We start from the raw sequence: 13,880 nt of genomic DNA on the forward strand, positions 1-13,880 counted from the left end.
TGTCCAGGGATGGCATTTTAAACTTTTTACTCGTGGCATAGGTGTACCCGCCGCTGTCACTACATTCTCCAGAATCCTATGGGGCTATTTGCTAGTATGACGAGCGGTGTGTGACCCACTTCGCATTTTGTATTTAAAGCTCCCTGAGCTATGGGTTGACGAGCCCGGATCCCGCACCCGCGCGCCGTGAGAGGTACTATACCTGATAATTTTTGGCAGTCTACAGCACCCCACATACGTACCTGCTCCCTGCTGACGAGAGGCAATTACCTCGAAACACGTGTCCAGGGATGGCATTTTAAACTTTTTACTCGTGGCATAGGTGTACCCGCTGCTGTCACTACATTCTCCAGAATCCTATGGGGCTATTTGCTAGTATGACGAGCTGTGTGCGACCCACTTCGCATTTTGTATTTAAAGCTTCCTGAGCTATGGGTTGACGAACCCGGATCCCGCACCCGCGCGCCGTGAGAGGTACTATACCTGATAATTTTTGGCAGTCTACAGCACCCCGCATATGTACCTGCTCCCTGCTGACGAGAGGCAATTACCTCGAAACACGTGTCCAGGGATGGCATTTTAAACTTTTTACTCGTGGCATAGGTGTACCCGCCGCTGTCACTACATTCTCCAGAATCCTATGGGGCTATTTGCTAGTATGACGAGCGGTGTGCGACCCACTTCGCATTTTGTATTTAAAGCTCCCTGAGCTATGGGTTGACGAGCCCGGATCCCGCACCCGCGCGCCGTGAGAGGTACTATACCTGATAATTTTTGGCAGTCTACAGCACCCCGCATACGTACCTGCTCCCTGCTGACGAGAGGCAATTACCTCGAAACACGTGTCCAGGGATGGCATTTTAAACTTTTTACTCGTGGCATAGGTGTACCCGCCGCTGTCACTACATTCTCCAGAATCCTATGGGGCTATTTGCTAGTATGACGAGCGGTGTGCGACCCACTTCGCATTTTGTATTTAAAGCTCCCTGAGCTATGGGTTGACGAGCCCGGATCCCGCACCCGCGCGCCGTGAGAGGTACTATACCTGATAATTTTTGGCAGTCTACAGCACCCCGCATACGTACCTGCTCCCTGCTGACGAGACGCAATTACCTCGAAACACATGTCCAGGGATGGCACTTTAAACTTTTTACTCGTGGCATAGGTGTACCCGCCGCTGTCACTACATTCTCCAGAATCCTATGGGGCTATTTGCTAGTATGACGAGCGGTGTGCGACCCACTTCGCATTTTGTATTTAAAGCTCCCTGAGCTATGGGTTGACGAGCCCGGATCCCGCACCCGCGCGCCGTGAGAGGTACTATACCTGATAATTTTTGGCAGTCTACAGCACCCCGCATACGTACCTGCTCCCTGCTGACGAGAGGCAATTACCTCGAAACACGTGTCCAGGGATGGCATTTTAAACTTTTTACTCGTGGCATAGGTGTACCCGCCGCTGTCACTACATTCTCCAGAATCCTATGGGGCTATTTGCTAGTATGACGAGCGGTGTGCGACCCACTTCGCATTTTGTATTTAAAGCTCCCTGAGCTATGGGTTGACGAGCCCGGATCCCGCACCCGTGCGCCGTGAGAGGTACTATACCTGATAATTTTTGGCAGTCTACAGCACCCCGCATACGTACCTGCTCCCTGCTGACGAGAGGCAATTACCTCGAAACACGTGTCCAGGGATGGCATTTTAAACTTTTTACTCGTGGCATAGGTGTACCCGCCGCTGTCACTACATTCTCCAGAATCCTATGGGGCTATTTGCTAGTATGACGAGCGGTGTGCGACCCACTTCGCATTTTGTATTTAAAGCTCCCTGAGCTATGGGTTGACGAGCCCGGATCCCGCACCCGCGCGCCGTGAGAGGTACTATACCTGATATTTTTTGGCAGTCTACAGCACCCCGCATACGTACCTGCTCCCTGCTGACGAGAGGCAATTACCTCGAAACACATGTCCAGGGATGGCACTTTAAACTTTTTACTCGTGGCATAGGTGTACCCGCCGCTGTCACTACATTCTCCAGAATCCTATGGGGCTATTTGCTAGTATGACGAGCGGTGTGCGACCCACTTCGCATTTTGTATTTAAAGCTCCCTGAGCTATGGGTTGACGAGCCCGGATCCCGCACCCGCGCGCTGTGAGAGGTACTATACCTGATAATTTTTGGCAGTCTACAGCACCCCGCATACGTACCTGCTCCCTGCTGACGAGAGGCAATTACCTCGAAACACGTGTCCAGGGATGGCATTTTAAACTTTTTACTCATGGCATAGGTGTACCCGCCGCTGTCACTACATTCTCCAGAATCCTATGGGGCTATTTGCTAGTATGACGAGCGGTGTGCGACCCGCTTCGCATTTTGTATTTAAAGCTCCCTGAGCTATGGGTTGACGAGCCCGGATCCCGCACCCGCGCGCCGTGAGAGGTACTATACCTGATAATGTTTGGCAGTCTACAGCACCCCGCATACGTACCTGCTCCCTGCTGACGAGAGGCAATTACCTCGAAACACGTGTCCAGGGATGGCATTTTAAACTTTTTACTCGTGGCATAGGTGTACCCGCCGCTGTCACTACATTCTCCAGAATCCTATGGGGCTATTTGCTAGTATGACGAGCGGTGTGCGACCCACTTCGCATTTTGTATTTAAAGCTCCCTGAGCTATGGGTTGACGAGCCCGGATCCCGCACCCGCGCGCCGTGAGAGGTACTATACCTGATAATTTTTGGCAGTCTACAGCACCCCGCATACGTACCTGCTCCCTGCTGACGAGAGGCAATTACCTCGAAACACGTGTCCAGGGATGGCATTTTAAACTTTTTAATCGTGGCATAGGTGTACCCGCCGCTGTCACTACATTCTCCAGAATCCTATGGGGCTATTTGCTAGTATGACGAGCGGTGTGCGACCCACTTCGCATTTTGTATTTAAAGCTCCCTGAGCTATGGGTTGACGAGCCCGGATCCCGCACCCGTGCGCCGTGAGAGGTACTATACCTGATAATTTTTGGCAGTCTACAGCACCCCGCATACGTACCTGCTCCCTGCTGACGAGAGGCAATTACCTCGAAACACGTGTCCAGGGATGGCATTTTAAACTTTTTACTCGTGGCATAGGTGTACCCGCCGCTGTCACTACATTCTCCAGAATCCTATGGGGCTATTTGCTAGTATGACGAGCGGTGTGCGACCCACTTCGCATTTTGTATTTAAAGCTCCCTGAGCTATGGGTTGACGAGCCCGGATCCCGCACCCGCGCGCCGTGAGAGGTACTATACCTGATATTTTTTGGCAGTCTACAGCACCCCGCATACGTACCTGCTCCCTGCTGACGAGAGGCAATTACCTCGAAACACGTGTCCAGGGATGGCATTTTAAACTTTTTACTCGTGGCATAGGTGTACCCGCCGCTGTCACTACATTCTCCAGAATCCTATGGGGCTATTTGCTAGTATGACGAGCGGTGTGCGACCCACTTCGCATTTTGTATTTAAAGCTCCCTGAGCTATGGGTTGACGAGCCCGGATCCCGCACCCGCGCGCCGTGAGAGGTACTATACCTGATAATTTTTGGCAGTCTACAGCACCCCGCATACGTACCTGCTCCCTGCTGACGAGAGGCAATTACCTCGAAACACGTGTCCAGGTATGGCATTTTAAACTTTTTACTCGTGGCATAGGTGTACCCGCCGCTGTCACTACATTCTCCAGAATCCTATGGGGCTATTTGCTAGTATGACGAGCGGTGTGCGACCCACTTCGCATTTTGTATTTAAAGCTCCCTGAGCTATGGGTTGACGAGCCCGGATCCCGCACCCGCGCGCCGTGAGAGGTACTATACCTGATAATTTTTGGCAGTCTACAGCACCCCGCATATGTACCTGCTCCCTGCTGACGAGAGGCAATTACCTCGAAACACGTGTCCAGGGATGGCATTTTAAACTTTTTAATCGTGGCATAGGTGTACCCGCCGCTGTCACTACATTCTCCAGAATCCTATGGGGCTATTTGCTAGTATGACGAGCGGTGTGCGACCCACTTCGCATTTTGTATTTAAAGCTCCCTGAGCTATGGGTTGACGAGCCCGGATCCCGCACCCGCGCGCCGTGAGAGGTACTATACCTGATAATTTTTGGCAGTCTACAGCACCCCGCATACGTACCTGCTCCCTGCTGACGAGAGGCAATTACCTCGAAACACGTGTCCAGGGATGGCATTTTAAACTTTTTACTCGTGGCATAGGTGTACCCGCCGCTGTCACTACATTCTCCAGAATCCTATGGGGCTATTTGCTAGTATGACGAGCGGTGTGCGACCCACTTCGCATTTTGTATTTAAAGCTCCCTGAGCTATGGGTTGACGAGCCCGGATCCCGCACCCGTGCGCCGTGAGAGGTACTATACCTGATAATTTTTGGCAGTCTACAGCACCCCGCATACGTACCTGCTCCCTGCTGACGAGAGGCAATTACCTCAAAACACGTGTCCAGGGATGGCATTTTAAACTTTTTACTCGTGGCATAGGTGTACCCGCCGCTGTCACTACATTCTCCAGAATCCTATGGGGCTATTTGCTAGTATGACGAGCGGTGTGCGACCCACTTCGCATTTTGTATTTAAAGCTCCCTGAGCTATGGGTTGACGAGCCCGGATCCCGCACCCGCGCGCCGTGAGAGGTACTATACCTGATAATTTTTGGCAGTCTACAGCACCCCGCATACGTACCTGCTCCCTGCTGACGAGAGGCAATTACCTCGAAACACGTGTCCAGGGATGGCATTTTAAACTTTTTACTCGTGGCATAGGTGTACCCGCCGCTGTCACTACATTCTCCAGAATCCTATGGGGCTATTTGCTAGTATGACGAGCGGTGTGCGACCCACTTCGCATTTTGTATTTAAAGCTCCCTGAGCTATGGGTTGACGAGCCCGGATCCCGCACCCGCGCGCCGTGAGAGGTACTATACCTGATAATTTTTGGCAGTCTACAGCACCCCGCATACGTACCTGCTCCCTGCTGACGAGAGGCAATTACCTCGAAACACGTGTCCAGGGATGGCATTTTAAACTTTTTACTCGTGGCATAGGTGTACCCGCCGCTGTCACTACATTCTCCAGAATCCTATGGAACACCCCCGCGCCGCACGGCCACCAGCTGCTGCGTGTGCCCCTTGACTGCCCTCAGCCTCGCTGCTGCCTCGTTTGCCGGTTGCCGGCTGCCTCCGCTGCGGGGATTGTTTTTGCCTGGTTTTGTCGATTATTTGTGCCTGTTTCTGTTTAACTTCATTTTTCCCTTGTTTTGTCAAATATTTGTGCCTGTTTAGCTTAATTTCATTTTGCCCGTGTTTTGGCTCTCCTCCCTTGTTGTCCGCCTACCTCGCCGCCCTCCGCCCTCCCTTCCCGCCACCGCCGCTTGTCCCCGCCCCTTTTTCTCTTCTGTAACCCTCCCCGCTCCCGCCTCCCAGCTGCTCCGCCCACCCGCGCACTTGGCCTTAAATGGCGACCGTGCGACGCAGGTGAGTGTGACCCACTTGTGGGACACCCCCGCGCCGCACGGCCACCAGCTGCTGCGTGTGCCCCTTGACTGCCCTCAGCCTCGCTGCTGCCTCGTTTGCCGGTTGCCGGCTGCCTCCGCTGCGGGGATTGTTTTTGCCTGGTTTTGTCGATTATTTGTGCCTGTTTCTGTTTAACTTCATTTTTCCCTTGTTTTGTCAAATATTTGTGCCTGTTTAGCTTAATTTCATTTTGCCCGTGTTTTGGCTCTCCTTCCTTGTTGTCCGCCTACCTCGCCGCCCTCCGCCCTCCCTTCCCGCCACCGCCGCTTGTCCCCGCCCCTTTTTCTCTTCTGTAACCCTCCCCGCTCCCGCCTCCCAGCTGCTCCGCCCTCCCGCGCACTTGGCCTTAAATGGCGACCGTGCGACGCAGGTGAGTGTGACCCACTTGTGGGACACCCCCGCGCCGCACGGCCACCAGCTGCTGCGTGTGCCCCTTGACTGCCCTCAGCCTCGCTGCTGCCTCGTTTGCCGGTTGCCGGCTGCCTCCGCTGCGGGGATTGTTTTTGCCTGGTTTTGTCGATTATTTGTGCCTGTTTCTGTTTAACTTCATTTTTCCCTTGTTTTGTCAAATATTTGTGCCTGTTTAGCTTAATTTCATTTTGCCCGTGTTTTGGCTCTCCTTCCTTGTTGTCCGCCTACCTCGCCGCCCTCCGCCCTCCCTTCCCGCCACCGCCGCTTGTCCCCGCCCCTTTTTCTCTTCTGTAACCCTCCCCGCTCCCGCCTCCCAGCTGCTCCGCCCACCCGCGCACTTCGCCTTAAATGGCGACCGTGCGAACGCGCAGCGGTCAAGCGCAGCGGGCGCGCCGATTGTGCGCTGAAGGCGCGCCAAAGGTAAGCCCGTCTGCGCCCGTCCGCGACCGGATCGCGACCAGCGCCAGGACCCCTGGACCTCGAAGACCCCGACTGACCCGCAGGACGTACTCAGCCGCCACCCTCAGCGCACTCAACACCGGCCGACGCCCAGAGTGCCACCAAGCCACACCACGACGCACCCACGGACCCTTCAGCTGCCACGCCTGCAAGTTCTCCTGCATCCGGACCTGCCTCGCACCAACACCCGCCAAGTCAAACACCAGCAGCACCCACCTCAAGTGCATCCTGCTCAACACCCGCTCCGTCCACAGACACGCCATCGAACTCTGGAACCTCCTAGACGCCACAGCCCCTGACGTTGCCTTCCTCACGGAGACCTGGATGAACACCTCTTCAGCTCCCGACATCGCCATCGCCATCCCAGAGGGCTACAAGATCGTCCGGAGGGACCGAAACGCCAACCAGATGGGAGGAGGCATCGCCATCGTCCACAGGAGCACCATCCGTCTCACGACCAGCACCGACAACACCCTGACCAGCGCCGAACACCTGCATTTCCAGATCCACACCGACCCGAACACCACCCTCAGAGGCACCCTGATCTACCGACCCCCTGGACCACGCACACAATTCAGCGAGGACATCGCCGACTTCGTCAGCCCGCATGCCCTCCCCTCCGCTGACTACATCCTCCTGGGAGACCTCAACTTCCATCTAGAGAACAACAACGACCGCAACACCAGCACCCTGCTCGACAACCTCGCCAACCTGGGACTCAAGCAACTGGTGTCCACCCCCACCCACCTCGCCGGACACACACTCGACGCAGTCTTCTCTTCCAGCACAGACATCGACTTCAGCCACGCCACTGAGCTTCAATGGACGGACCACAGCTGCGTCCACTTCACCTTCAAGAGAACGACGACCCACCACCACCAGCAACAGGCCGCCCGCAGAAGCTGGAACAAGATCACAGCACACCAGCTCGCCACCTCCCTGAACCAACACCCTCCTGCCAGCTCAGCGAACCCCAGCCAGGCCGCCGACAACCTCACGAAGTGGATCAGCAACTGCGCGGACGAACTCGCCCCACTGAGGACCCCGCCTAGCAGACCCGGCAGCAAGAAGGCCCCATGGTTCACCGATGAACTCAAGAGCTCCAAAAAGAACTGCCGAGCCCTCGAGAAAGTCTGGAGAAGGGAACCGACACCGGACAACAGGACCTCCTTCAAACTTGCCACCCGGAAACACCACCAGCTGATCCGCGCCGCCAAGAAAACAGCATTCAAGGACCGGTTGGACAACAACGCACACAACTGCAAGGAACTCTTCAACATCGTGAAAGAGCTTTCCAACCCCAGCGCAGGAAACAACGACATCACCCCATCGCAAGACCTCTGCAACTCCCTCGCTTCATACTTCCACAACAAGATCGCGGACATACACAACAGCTTCAACAACCAACCAACGCACACCATGACCGAACAACCTCCCCCCACCACCACCCTCCACGCCTGGACCCCGATCAGCACCGAAGACACCATCCGCACGATGAACTCCATCCACTCCGGATCACCGACCGACCCCTGCCCTCACCACGTCTTCAACAAGGCCGACGCTGTCATCGCACCCCACCTGCGAGACATCATCAACACATCCTTCGACACCGCCACCTTCCCTGAGAGCTGGAAGCACGCCGAACTCAGCGCTCTACTCAAGAAACCCACAGCGGACCCCACCGAACTCAAGAATTACCGCCCCATCTCGCTCCTCCCGTTTCCAGCCAAAGTCATCGAGAAGACCGTCAACAAGCAGATGGCCGCCTTCCTCGAGACGAACGGATCCCTCGACCCCTCACAGTCCGGCTTCCGAGCCAACCACAGCACCGAGACTGCCCTCATCGCCGCCACCGATGACATCCGAGCCCTGATGGACAATGGAGAAACAGCGGCCCTCATCCTCCTAGACCTCTCCGCGGCTTTCAACACGGTCTGCCACCGCACCCTAGTACGGCGCCTCAGCAACATCGGAATCCAGGACAAGGCGCTGGAATGGATCATCTCCTTCCTCGACGGAAGAACACAGAGAGTCCGCCTACCACCGTACAAGTCAGAGGCCTCCGAAGTCATCTGCGGCGTCCCCCAAGGATCATCTCTGAGCCCCACCCTCTTCAACGTCTACATGAGCCCCCTCGCGGCCATCGTACGCAAACACAACCTCAGCATAATCTCCTACGCCGACGACACCCAGCTGATCCTCTCCCTGACCAACGACCCCGCCGCCACCAGAGCCAACCTGCACGAAGGGATGAAAGAGGTAGCCGAGTGGATGACGACCAGCCGCCTGAAACTGAACTGAGACAAGACGGAGGTCCTCATCCTGGGCTCCTCACCCTCCGCCTGGGACGACTCCTGGTGGCCTCCCGCCCTGGGCACCGCACCCAAACCGACAGACCATGCACGAAACCTGGGCTTCATCCTGGACTCCTCCCTCTCCATGACCAGGCAAGTCAACAACGTCTCCTCGGCGTGCTTCAACATCCTACGCATGCTACGGAAGATCTTCTGGTGGATCCCCACCGAGACCAGGAAGACCGTCACCCAGGCCCTCGTCACCAGCCGACTGGACTACGGCAACGCCCTCTACGCCGGTACCACCGCCAAGCTCCAGAAGAGACTCCAGCGGATCCAGAACGCCTCGGCCAGACTCATCCTCGACATCCCACGAACCAGCCACATCTCCGGACATCTGAGAGACCTTCACTGGCTCCCCGTCAACAAAAGAATCACCTTCCGCCTCCTCACCCACGCACACAAAGCCCTACACGACCAAGGCCCGAGCTACCTCAACAGCCGAGTCAACTTCTACGCTCCCAAACGCCACCTCCGATCAGCCAACCACGCCCTCGCCGCCGTCCCCCGCATCCGAAGAGCGACTACAGGAGGAAGGTCCTTCTCCTACCGGGCCGCCAAGACCTGGAACTCCCTCCCTCCCGACCTGCGCCTGACCCAAGACCACCTCTCCTTCAGGAAGAAGCTGAAGACCTGGCTGTTCGAGCAGTAGCAGCCCCCCCCCCTCCAGCGCCTTGAGACCCTACGGGTATGTAGCGCGCTTTATAAGTGTCAATGATTGATTGATTGATTGATTGGGGCTATTTGCTAGTATGACGAGCGGTGTGCGACCCACTTCGCATTTTGTATTTAAAGCTCCCTGAGCTATGGGTTGACGAGCCCGGATCCCGCACCCGCGCGCCGTGAGAGGTACTATACCTGATAATTTTTGGCAGTCTACAGCACCCCGCATACGTACCTGCTCCCTGCTGACGAGAGGCAATTACCTCGAAACACGTGTCCAGGGATGGCATTTTAAACTTTTTACTCGTGGCATAGGTGTACCCGCCGCTGTCACTACATTCTCCAGAATCCTATGGGGCTATTTGCTAGTATGACGAGCGGTGTGCGACCCACTTCGCATTTTGTATTTAAAGCTCCCTGAGCTATGGGTTGACGAGCCCGGATCCCGCCCCCGCGCGCCGTGAGAGGTACTATACCTGATAATTTTTGGCAGTCTACAGCACCCCGCATACGTACCTGCTCCCTGCTGACGAGAGGCAATTACCTCGAAACACGTGTCCAGGGATGGCATTTTAAACTTTTTACTCGTGGCATAGGTGTACCCGCCGCTGTCACTACATTCTCCAGAATCCTATGGGGCTATTTGCTAGTATGACGAGCGGTGTGCGACCCACTTCGCATTTTGTATTTAAAGCTCCCTGAGCTATGGGTTGACGAGCCCGGATCCCGCACCCGCGCGCCGTGAGAGGTACTATACCTGATAATTTTTGGCAGTCTACAGCACCCCGCATACGTACCTGCTCCCTGCTGACGAGAGGCAATTACCTCGAAACACATGTCCAGGGATGGCACTTTAAACTTTTTACTCGTGGCATAGGTGTACCCGCCGCTGTCACTACATTCTCCAGAATCCTATGGGGCTATTTGCTAGTATGACGAGCGGTGTGCGACCCACTTCGCATTTTGTATTTAAAGCTCCCTGAGCTATGGGTTGACGAGCCCGGATCCCGCACCCGCGCGCCGTGAGAGGTACTATACCTGATAATTTTTGGCAGTCTACAGCACCCCGCATACGTACCTGCTCCCTGCTGACGAGAGGCAATTACCTCGAAACACGTGTCCAGGGATGGCATTTTAAACTTTTTACTCGTGGCATAGGTGTACCCGCCGCTGTCACTACATTCTCCAGAATCCTATGGGGCTATTTGCTAGTATGACGAGCGGTGTGCGACCCACTTCGCATTTTGTATTTAAAGCTCCCTGAGCTATGGGTTGACGAGCCCGGATCCCCCACCCGCGCGCCGTGAGAAGTACTATACCTGATAATTTTTGGCAGTCTACAGCACCCCGCATACGTACCTGCTCCCTGCTGACGAGAGGCAATTACCTCGAAACACGTGTCCAGGGATGGCATTTTAAACTTTTTACTCGTGGCATAGGTGTACCCGCCGCTGTCACTACATTCTCCAGAATCCTATGGGGCTATTTGCTAGTATGACGAGCGGTGTGTGACCCACTTCGCATTTTGTATTTAAAGCTCCCTGAGCTATGGGTTGACGAGCCCGGATCCCGCACCCGCGCGCCGTGAGAGGTACTATACCTGATAATTTTTGGCAGTCTACAGCACCCTGCATACGTACCTGCTCCCTGCTGACGAGAGGCAATTACCTCGAAACACGTGTCCAGGGATGGCATTTTAAACTTTTTACTCGTGGCATAGGTGTACCCGCCGCTGTCACTACATTCTCCAGAATCCTATGGGGCTATTTGCTAGTATGACGAGCGGTGTGCGACCCACTTCGCATTTTGTATTTAAAGCTTCCTGAGCTATGGGTTGACGAGCCCGGATCCCGCACCCACGCGCCGTGAGAGGTACTATACCTGATAATTTTTGGCAGTCTACAGCACTCCGCATACGTACCTGCTGCCTGCTGACGAGAGGCAATTACCTCGAAACACGTGTCCAGGGATGGTATTTTAAACTTTTTACTCGTGGCATAGGTGTACCCGCCGCTGTCACTACATTCTCCAGAATCCTATGGGGCTATTTGCTAGTATGACGAGCGGTGTGCGACCCACTTCGCATTTTACTTTGTCTCCTTTGACTGAACATTTGTTTTTTTGCTTTTCCTCTTATTTAGATTTTTTTTCCTAGTTGAAATATTCTCAGTAATTTCAGCATTCTGTACATTGTGTTTGCTCCTACAAACATTTTTAATAAATTGCTTTCTGATCTTACCAGAAGATTTTTTCTTTTTAGCCACATTATCCTGTACATTCAATACTTGTGGTTGATGTTTCTTCAAGTAATTCTCCTGTCTCTGTTCTTTTCTTTTTCTTTTTTTTTCTGGCATGATTTCTCTATTTTAACGTTGAAAAACAGTATCTGTAAAAAAGAATCACAAATAAAACTATATTAATAACTTTCAAATTTATACTATTCGATTACTGTAGAAACACATTTTATATAAAAACTGACTAAGAAACTATAACCCTGAAGCACAAGTGTGACGATGGTTAAAACACTACATAATAGTGCATACTACTTTGAAGCAGTTCATGCCCTAAAGCCTACCTCACTAAAAGACTACATGCTAACTGACTGAATGATTACAATACTATAAGGAGACACACTGGGTGAGTGACAGGGTGTTTCCTAGAAGTGTATGAATACTGACATGGATATTGATGGTGTGAAAGACAAGTGTGTAGATGATTAAAGACCTACATGCATAGTGGACACACGTTTGAATCCATCCATATGTTAAGGCCTGTCTCACTCCAATAGTACTTGGATACTGACTAAATGATTAGAGTACTACAAGGAGAGTGACTGGGTGAATTTATAAGTGTTCGGGTTTTGGCACAGTGAATGGATTAGTCCATGGTGCTGAATGGGTCACTAGAGGACTGCAAGGGGAGTGACAGTGTGTTTGCTAGAAGTGTATGAATACTGACTAGGGAATTGAAGGTGTGAAAGACAAGTGTCCGGTCCTGCCTCACTGCATGAGTTCTTGGGTACTGACTGAATGATTAGAGTACTGCAAGGAGAGAGCCTGGGTGACTTTATAAATGGTTGACTTTCGGCGCAGTGAATGGATTAGTACATGGTGCTGAATGGGTCAATGGAGGAGTGCAAGGGGAGTGATAGGGTGTTTGCTGCAGTGTATGCATACTGAGTGGGGAATTGAAGGTGTGAAAGACAAGTGTGTAGGTGGTTAGAGGACTGCATGCATACTGGATAGGCGTTTGAAGCAAATCATGTGCTAAGGCCTGGCTCACTGCATGAGTACTTGGGTACTGACTGAATGATTAAAGTACTGCAAGGAGAGTGCCTGGGTGAATGTATAAGTGGTTGGCTTTCGGTGCAGTGAATGGATTAGTACATGGTGCTGAATGGGTCACTGGAGAAGTATAAGGAGAGTGAAAGAGTGTTTGCGGGAATTGTATGAATACTGTCTGGGATATTGAAGGTGTGAAAGACAAGTATGTAGGTGGCTAGAGACCTACATCCATAATGGATAGACGTTTGAAACAGTCCATAGAGTAACACTTGGATCACTGCAAAACTACCTGAGTACTGACTGAATAATTAGAGTACTACAAAAAGAGTGACTCGGTGAATCTTTTTAAGATTTTGGATTCTAGTGCAGTGAATAGGTTAGTACTTACTGCCAAATGAGTCAGTGGAGGTGTGCAATTAAAGTAACAGAGTGATTATTGGAGTTTATAGATACTGACAGAGAAATTGAAGGTCTGAAAGGCAATTGTGTTGGTAGTTAGAGGCCTCCATGCATACTGGAAACACGTTTGAATCAATCTATGTGCTAAGACCTGCCTCACTCCATTAGTACTTAGGTACTGACTGAATGATTAGACTATTGCAAGAAGCGTACCTGGATGAATTTACAAGTATTTCAGTTTTGGCGCAGTGAATGCCTTACTACATGGTGCTGAATAAGCCACTGGAACACTGTAAGGGGAGTGACAGGATGTTTGCTGAAAATACATGGATATGGACTGGGGAATTGAAGCTGTTAAAGACAAGTGTATAGGTACACATGCATCAAGCAAAGAAATAGCGAGTCGGTATTTGCTAAAAATAAGGAATCGCAAATAAAGACTCGCTATTCCCTATGCATGATGCAAATTGCGGAAAAACACCGATTCGGTAAATATCGCTAACCGCGTTAGCGAAAAAGCACCCAAAACTCGCTATTAGCTGAAAACACTCAATTAGCGATCTCGCTATTAGCGATCTCGCTATTAGCGAGATCGCTAATTGCGAGATTGCTATTTGCAAGAGTCGCATTGGGAACAGCCTGATGACATCAGAACCAGGAAGTAACTCTTCCCATGGTGCATTCTGTGTTCAGAGGAAGCCAGAGCAGGAAGCTGAGTGCCAGTAAGGAGCTGTGAAGAGGAC

The sequence above is a fragment of the Triturus cristatus genome, chromosome 5_2 (assembly GCF_964204655.1).
Source record: "Triturus cristatus chromosome 5_2, aTriCri1.1, whole genome shotgun sequence".
NCBI classification, from domain to species: Eukaryota; Metazoa; Chordata; class Amphibia; order Caudata; family Salamandridae; genus Triturus; species Triturus cristatus.